Here is an 8,939-nt window from a genome sequence, read left to right as displayed (position 1 = left end):
AAGCAATATTCAAGGTATTCATAAATGAATCTCTTCCATTGCCTTCTTCTTAACCTAAGAATCAAGTTAATTACATTGCGGAGAAAAAGGCTGAGGAAGGGAAAAAGAAAGAAGTCCATCAGCAGTATAAAGAAAGCAAGCCAAAGGTTGAGATGGAAAAGCCCAAGAGTAAGGAAAAGCATTTGAAGACTAAGTTCAAAGTTCCTGAGAACCCTCATCCTTATCCACATGCATATGATCATAAAAGGAAACAATACTGGATCAAGAAGATTGGGTCATCAATGGAGCATGCTTCCAACCACCATAAATCAAAAGGGGTACGTCAGGCTCGTGACGTTAAACAAGCGCTAATTGGGAGGCAACCCAATAGTTGTTTTTCTGTTTTTATTTTATTAATTTTATTTTCTTAGGATAGTTTAATTTTTAATAAGTCAAGTAAGTGGTGAATTAGTGACCATATGAAAAAAATTTAAATCTGGGAATTGGCGCTGTCAGCGCCAATTTGGCGCTAGTGGCGCCACAAGACCAAAAGAGACAGTGAGTTCCACGCTCACAGCGTGGTAACCACGCCATCAGCGTGGAAACCTCATGAAGTACTCACGCCAATAGCATGAATTCCACGCTGCGAGCGCCATCAAGCAAAATGAGGCAATAAGTTCCACGCTCACAGCATGAAACCCACGCCGTGAGTGCCAGTTCACTTCACCATGACATTTACTTTGGCATTTTATTTTGATGTTTTGAGTACTTTGTTGGTTTATATGGTTGGATTATTTCTCCTTATGCAGTATATTTTCATGATTATACTGTGTTTACTATTTAACAAATGAGTGTATGTGTTCCATCTGGCAGAATTAGCCCTTCGACTAGTATAGTTTGTTGCTGAGGACAACAACGTTCTAAATCTGGGAATTGTCGCATGCTGTATGCGAGACTTGCTAAATACTGCAGAACTACACCACGAAAAGGACGTCTACACAGAAATTTTTTTGAAAAAGGGGAGATATTTTAACCTTCAATTTTTTTATTTTTTTATTTGCTGTTTTTAGTTAGATTAAAATTTTTAAAGAAAAAAAAGAAAATTTTATAGAATTCCTAAACAAGCAGTTCTAGAATGTTCTAAGCTTACTCAGTAAATAATTAGATTGAGTTAGATGAGCATGATATCTGTGAGCAATTAATTGTTTTAATCTGAGAATGATGACTGCTCGTTTTTATAACTATTTTGGTGAAATTTTTGATAATGTTTGATGTGAAACTTTGAATTGCGATTCTAGTTGAATTACAACTGTGAGGATTTGAGCCTAAACAGAAATTTTTCTTTTTGAGAGGCCTCACTGTAGTAGTTTCTAGAACTTGAATTGTTTCTCTGGCTTGCATGCATTACTGAAATGATAAGGGCATTTTTATTCTTGTTAACTTAGAGCCAAACAGCCTACCCATAAGAATTTCCATTGTTAAGCCCCTTTGAGCTTTAAACCAGTTCATTCAAACCTGATGAAAATTACTTAATCCTGTTCCTCTTGACACGCCTTGAGAGATTGAATGTTGATCAAAGAAGAAAAGTCAAATTACTTCTCAAAAGGAAAAGTTAAGTAGCTGAACAAGGAAAAGAAGAAAAAGTACAGCTCAAAAGAGAAAAGAAAGAAAACATCTGCAAACAAGGAAAGAAAAAGGTAGTGAAGAAAGGGAAAAAATCCCAAGTTTGTAAAATGAGGCAAAGCCTAAAAGAGAAGGAAGTATTGTTAAAATCAGTATTTCAATCTCTCCAATCAGCTTCTGACCAAAAGATTCTCACCCCCAAACCAGGCCAAGTTACAACCTATCAAAGACCTTTTGATCAGTCTATGCATGTCAAATGGATTCCTCATTCTTAGGAATTGAGAATAAGTTCAAGCCTATGGAATTCCTACTACACTGATGGATAAGTGTGAAACCCTTAAACACTGAGTGTGATGAGAGTACATTTAAACTGATGAGGAATATTCAAGCTGGAGTCTAAATTCTTGATATAACTGAAAAGCATTGTTGGAAATTTTAAACAGAGAGTTATACATGCATAGCAGTCTGAATTCTTAAGATGTTGTGTTCCATTTTTTCACAGAATTATTCTTTGCTGATAACTTGAATCTATTACATTGCTGAGGACAACAAAGTTCAAATCTGGGAATTGTTTGATATGCGATCAGCATATAAGGAAATCTAAGCCAAAAAGAGAAAGAATGTGATTAAATCTTAAGCAAAAAGAGCAATAATCACTATTGATCTGTCAAATTCTTAATCAGAGATTGCATACTGATTTTATGTTGATTTCGTAGGAAAAATAGACAAATTGGAGCTAAAGAGGAAAAACTAAATTGAAGGCCCACGCTCACAGCGTGGGTATGACGCTCATAGCGTGAAGGGAGCCCTTTCAGGCAGAAGCTACCACGCTACTGGCGTGGGAACCACGCGAGTTCCCACACCAGTAGTGCCAGAGATCAAATTCAGGCAGAAGCTACCACGCTAGTAGCGCCAGACCCTCAAAAAGCCCACGCTTGCAGCGTGGAAACCACGCTAGTTGCGTGGTGCTCCAGGATTATAAAGAAAAACTCCCACGCTCACAGCGTGGTAACCACGCTAGTGGCGTGGGAGGTGCGGACAATCAACATTAAATCCTTTTTAAATCAGAGACAAGATTACAGTGAGATGCGAAAAAGATTAGATCAAGATTCTCCACCAGGTCAAAGACTCTATAAATAGAGACTCAGACCTCAAGAGAAAAACACTTTTTTGCACAGAGAGGAAGACGCAGACAGAACGCAGAGCAAGCTTCTTCTCCAATTTTCTGGTTTTATTATTTTATTTTTTCTTTTGAATATTTTGTTTTGTCAGACATGAATATGTCTGGCTAGTCTTTTTATTATTATGGTAAGGGTCACAACCCTTGATGTGAACCCCTTGTAGTTTGGTTAATTTTATATTTAATTATTTCAATTGCATTTATTTTATCCTGTTCTTCATCTTATAATTCTTCTAGAATTGATCACTCTTTTGGGATTGCGAGGGTTAGGGTTCGCAATAGGGATTTGGGATCTTAATTCCTGACAAAGGATAAAATAACAGTTTATGTATGCACTAGGGATAGGCTGCATGAACTGCGAACGTGGAAAATTCACTGGTTTAAAGGATTGACTTGAAAAAGAATTTCTAAGGGATTAGGATTCTAATAGGGTTAATAAGGTTAAGATCACTAAGGAATTAGGGCTTAACTAATTAATTAATAGATGGTGAATTGTTTGATCAATTGGGTAATTGAATTGAATATAAACATTAATCAATATTACAAGGTGGGGATCAGAAAGGTGTTGGAGTCCTTTACTGCAATAGCTTTTTACATATTTTTCTCAAATCTCAACCTTTTATTCTCAAGTTTTCAAACTTCTCTTTGAATTGTTCACGAAATATTGAATAGTTCACAATTGTCACAACACAATTACTTTCACAAACCTCTTTTGTTAATCCAATAAGAAAGGAAAAGTTAAATTAAATTTGGTGCCTCAATCTTCGTGAAACGATATTCTTACTCACTTTTATTACTTGGTACGATCGGTGCACTTGCCGATTTTACGCAACAGTACTTTACTCTTTATTTATTTTTTAATTATCAGACTTTTGTGGGAAATACTTTCCCTTTGTCCCATAAATTTCAGGGATTGTTAAGTGAAGTAGAAGTGTTTGGACAATTAGCTTTTGGGCACGGAAGATTTATGAGTCAAACCCCAAACAACTTTAGCTATTTCTTCTACCTTTATATTTTACAAATTTAGTTTAGCAATAAAATAGTTTTTTTAAAGAGAGAGAGAGAGCAAAATAGCCTATTTCACATTAAGAAGTTGAAATGCATAATAAGGTGTTTCGTAATGTATTAAGAAAGAATACTGAAAGTCTAATCTCCCTAACAACCTTTACTTGTGAGATATTGGTATTTGGACGTCTTCAAAATACTCATTATTGCATAATTACCATATAAAATTGAAGACTTGGAGAAACGAAAATTAAATAATTAATATAAACAGATAGGTAGCAGTAGATGGGATCCAGTCACATGATCAATTTGCAAAAAGAAGTTAAATTAAATTTCTTGACCGAATAATACAATTCCATTAGGAAGTTATTAAAATGATCGTTGTCAACGTGCTTGGCTTAATCCTTCATGAATTCATTTTTGTTATATATGAATAGCACATGAAAATGAAGACGTGCAGAGAAATGGAAATCTATATATTATTTTGAATAAATACATGCATAGATGGAATCAATCTACATATTTTTATATTGAATGACGAAAAGAAGCTAACATAAGCAGATTATGTCATGCTTAGTTTGCATCGTATAATTAATGATTAGTGAAGAATTAATTAATAATTATAATGCACTAACACAAGAAAGTAACTTAAGAATTGAAGGTGAACCCTAGCTCTAGCTATATATGTAGGTAGCTTTATAAAAGGGCATGAAGAGTTGAGCATTGATTCCCACCAAACACCCCAATCTAAATCCACAGGCAAAACATAATCAATCAGCATATATATATCTCTGTCTAAACTCACAATGTCTAGGAATATCTTAGCCGTTGTGAAGCCAAAGATTTTTCGGGAATACATTGGGGTGAAGGAAGAGCCGATAGTTTAAATGATTTCCCTGATGAAATCATCAACTCCAAGATTGGAGAATTCCACTTCATTCTTGGATTTGCAATGGAGGACTATGACAACAATGGAAGAGGCACGGGAATATTCAAGCGGAGATGGAACTATGGATACTTCAGTCCTGAAAAGATAAAGAAACTGAAGAATGATCATGAGAATGAAGTGATCAAGGTGGTAATAAGCATTGGAGGTCGTGCAAGTGGTGACACCAAATATCCATTCAATCCTGCTGAGAAAGAAGTATGGATTGAGAAGGCTCAAGAATCGCTGAAAGAGATCATCAAAGACTACAAGGGTCAAATTGATGGCATTGATATTAACTATGAGAACATAGAGTCCGATGACTTTTCCCACTGCATTGGGAAAGTTATAAATGGGCTTAAGAATAAGGATGGAGTGATCAATGTGGTATCAATTGCTCCGTCATATCCTGTCCAAGCCCACTACAAGAAATTGTACATGGCTAACGGAAAAGATATTAACTGGGTTGATTACCAGTTCTATGATCAGATTGTGTCCACAAAGGTTGAGTTTATAAAACTCTACAGTGACCTATCAAATGTTTACGACAAAGAAAAACTGTTGGCAGGATTCAGCACCGATCCAAATGACGCAGGTAAGATATCACGAGAGGTCTTCCTTGAGGGCTGCAACGACCTCATCAGTTCCGCATCACTCCCTGGCATCTTTGTTTGGAATGCTAATGACTCCGCCCTCAATGTCATCTCCAATGATGTCCCTTTCTACTTTGAGAAGTTGGCACAACGCAAACTCACTGACTCTACATCCTAATTTGTATCCCTAATATTAAACCATATCTATCTATCTATGTTTTTCTCTATGCATGCAACGTACGGTCGGGTCGCAGACTATAATAAGCTAGCCCTACTAGTTATATATATAGTCTTTTCTAAATAAAGACCTTTTCAATTCCTCTGTGGCATTTCTTTTCTGAATAACATTTTTCATTTCCGGTTGTCTGCTCACTCATCACTTGTTCATTCTTTTCTTTTATTTTATTTTTTCCATGTCTTTAATTAATTTCCCTTTTCTCTTTTTCATTTCATCTTCTATATATCTACTTGATTCGTCGTATCAAAATCTGTTTTTTATTCATCACAATTCAATCTTTCCTCAATCATGCGCCTTAATTTCTTGACTGGCAAGCTCATATATATATAAGCTTCATCTTGTATATATAAATATATTATTTTTTAAGAAAATAATGGCAATTAAGAACCTTATTGAAAGAATATTTCGTCTTTGACATAAAAATGTTAAATTATTAGAAATGACTGCGCAAACATTTACCTTCTATATAAGAAGTTCCATTAGACTTCACCTAGTAGACAAAAACATCTTTTTACAGAATTTTATGTATGACTATTGCTTGTTATTTAGTGGTTGATCATTTATTCTCATTCGGTAGATAATAGTACTCATAAAAGAAGCTTGCTATATATATTTTAGATACAGGAAGTTTTTTATTTGTAACTACTAGTTACATAGTTTTGAATAAAGTTATATATTTCATTTATAAATTGCAAAGAAGTTTAGGAAAGCTCATTGCTTTTTATCGATTGATTATTTACTTTTACTCGGTAACTGACAGTTGCACATAAAATTTTATATTTAATCCAATAAATTAAAAATATATTTACACATGTCTATTACTTGTTAGCGAATTTACTATATTCGTACCCAAAGAGTAGTCAATAACAATACAAAAAAATTATATAGGTGAAAATAGTAAATTTATTAACCATCATTGGTTCAAGTGACAATTAACCCCTAATAAAGGTCTAAGAGTACTCGAACCGGATTAAACCAACTTAGACACTAAAAACAATAACAAATTTACAAAAATTATGAATAATTAGTGTTTACTACACTACTAGAAAAGGCTTGCTAGTGTTGCAACTTCGGTGTAAGAACCCGCACCATTAATTTAAGAATTTAATTAATTAATTATAAAATTAATGAAATAATTCCATAATTGACCCTAATAATTATGAGAAGGCTTAAATAATTATAGTAAGTGATTAATAATATTGAAAGTCGCTTTTCTGACGAAAAGTGCAGAGACCGATTCTGCCTCACGATATAAATGCGTACCGATGAAGTATCCCGAAAAATTATGAAAAATATGTGTATATCACTAGAATAATATCTAGGACTAGTATAACAAGTTTGGAGTCAAAATAACGAGAACTGGTGCCAGGACTAATACCGGGTACGTAAAAGCGCGTATCGGCAAAGTGCTGCAAAAAAATAAAATAAAAATACGACAAATCTTAGAAAACTGGCTAGGTTCAGAATCCAAAGTTTGGGATTAAAATGATAAGTGTAACTATTAGTGCTAATATAATGTGATTAGAATTAATACACTTATAAATAGAGGTGGCACATTGTTGGGAAATTCGTTCCCTCAAACTCCAATGTTAAGCGGGTCCAGGGGAAGCCCGTGGCGGGAAACCACCACCAATGAGCTAAGGCTATACCAACCGTAGCAAGTGGATCCGACACCATGTCTCAACCCAAAACCTTAAGGCATTGGGTTCATGGGTCCTTTCACTTATATACTCTTCACTTAGCTCATTACCAACCAATGTGGGACTCATCACACTTGAATATCTCAACAATCTCCCCCTCAAGTGTGAAACCCACCATTGGTATGCTCCCCCTCAACCGAGTACCCGATGCGTAAAGTACTCGACCCGCCTCCTAGCCAATCACTAGGCTAGCTCGAGCCCAATCCGGCTCTGATACCACTGTTGGGAAATTCGTTCCCTCAAACTCCAATGTCAAGCGGGTCCAGGGGAAGCCCGTGGCGGGGAACCACCACCAATGAGCTAAGGCTATACCAACCGTAGCAAGTGGATCCGACACCATGTCTCAACCCAAAACCTTAAGGCATTGGGTTCATGGGTCCTTTCACTTATATACTCTTCACTTAGCTCATTACCAACCAATGTGGGACTCATCACACTTGAATATCTCAACACACATGATCCTAGGTTAGGTTTTAGCATTTCTACGTAGCTTTTTCTGAAACTTTTGGGCCCTCCTCCTCCTCCAAAAAGTAGCCCAAGTGATCACCTTTCCTCCCATTTTCTTCATCTAAACACTTGGCTTGGTGTGGGTTAGCAATGTGAGGGAGAGAAGTGCTTGATTTCTGATTTTCAGCCACTGTCTTGGGAAGGTGTGGGCTGAGTTCCTTTGTGAAAAAAAGAACCATCTTGAAGCTCATTTTTGTGGACCTTTGTAGGCAGATTTGTGGACATCATCCTTATTAGAATATTCAAAACTAAAGCTAGAGTTTGCACAGCCCTTGAACAGTATGCCAAAGTTTACCCACGTCAACTTTAAAGGATCCATACGTCAACTTTTTTGGTTATCGCGCCATTACTTTTGGTATACTACCATTTTATTTGGATCGCGCAAGTATACTGGATTCATTATAGGATATGATCATGAGGAACTTGCTTTACATGGTTAAACTTTAAAGTTGTTGGGGACTTTACTCAAGGATCCAGTAACCAAACTATCTACTTGATCAAGTAGCCAAAATTTAGTGAGGCTGGATATCATTATTACGATGACAGAACTGCCAAAGGTTTATTAAAACAATGTTTTATAGAGCTGGAAGGTCCCATATGTCGCAATAAAAGAACTTGAAGGATGAATAATTTTAGGCTTATGATCACAGTATGGCACAGAAAGTTACATTACAGGTTTACAGTTATATAAGGCAACATGACCACCTAGTTGCAGGATGCTTTGAGTAAAAGTCAAATTAACAAAGTCTAGTCTGAGCACATCCTAGGCTTATGAATCATTTTTATGAATCATCCTAGTCCTGCTACAAGGGTTGAACTATGACAAACATAAAATAAAGGCCTAGCAGGCTATCATATATTGAATCTTCATGTGCCCCTTTCAGAAGGTATTATGAATGCTTACATCACTTTTTGATCATATATATGTACACATCACTTTTTGATCATAACTCTTGTGAGACTACATAAACTCAGAGGATGCTCACGCAGTACAAATCGTGACATATATGACTTATTTTGATAATCTTATGTCTCTGTTATGAAACTCATACAAGTTGTAGGGACTTATGGACAATAAACAGTGAAGATCTCAATCTCACTGAAAATGCAGATAGACTTAGAACAGTTTATCTGATTTATATGCCCTTATCTTGAGGTATCTTAACTACTTCTATTGTGAAATCCATGA

At 35.7% G+C, this 8,939-nt stretch overlaps 1 pseudogene; it reads left to right on the top strand.

Annotated features, from left to right (window-relative positions):
* The first annotated feature begins 4,593 nt into the window (after positions 1-4,593).
* Positions 4,594-5,483, top strand: LOC133310884 (chitinase 2-like; annotated as a pseudogene).
* Positions 5,484-8,939: the final 3,456 nt, after the last annotated feature.

The sequence above is a fragment of the Gastrolobium bilobum genome, unplaced genomic scaffold (assembly GCF_033153095.1).
Source record: "Gastrolobium bilobum isolate Gb01-03AN ecotype WA unplaced genomic scaffold, APGP_CSIRO_Gbil_v1 utg33598, whole genome shotgun sequence".
NCBI lineage: Eukaryota > Viridiplantae > Streptophyta > Magnoliopsida > Fabales > Fabaceae > Gastrolobium > Gastrolobium bilobum.
The sequence above is the reverse complement of the archived record's forward strand: the minus strand, read 5'-3'. Positions and strand labels throughout refer to the sequence as shown.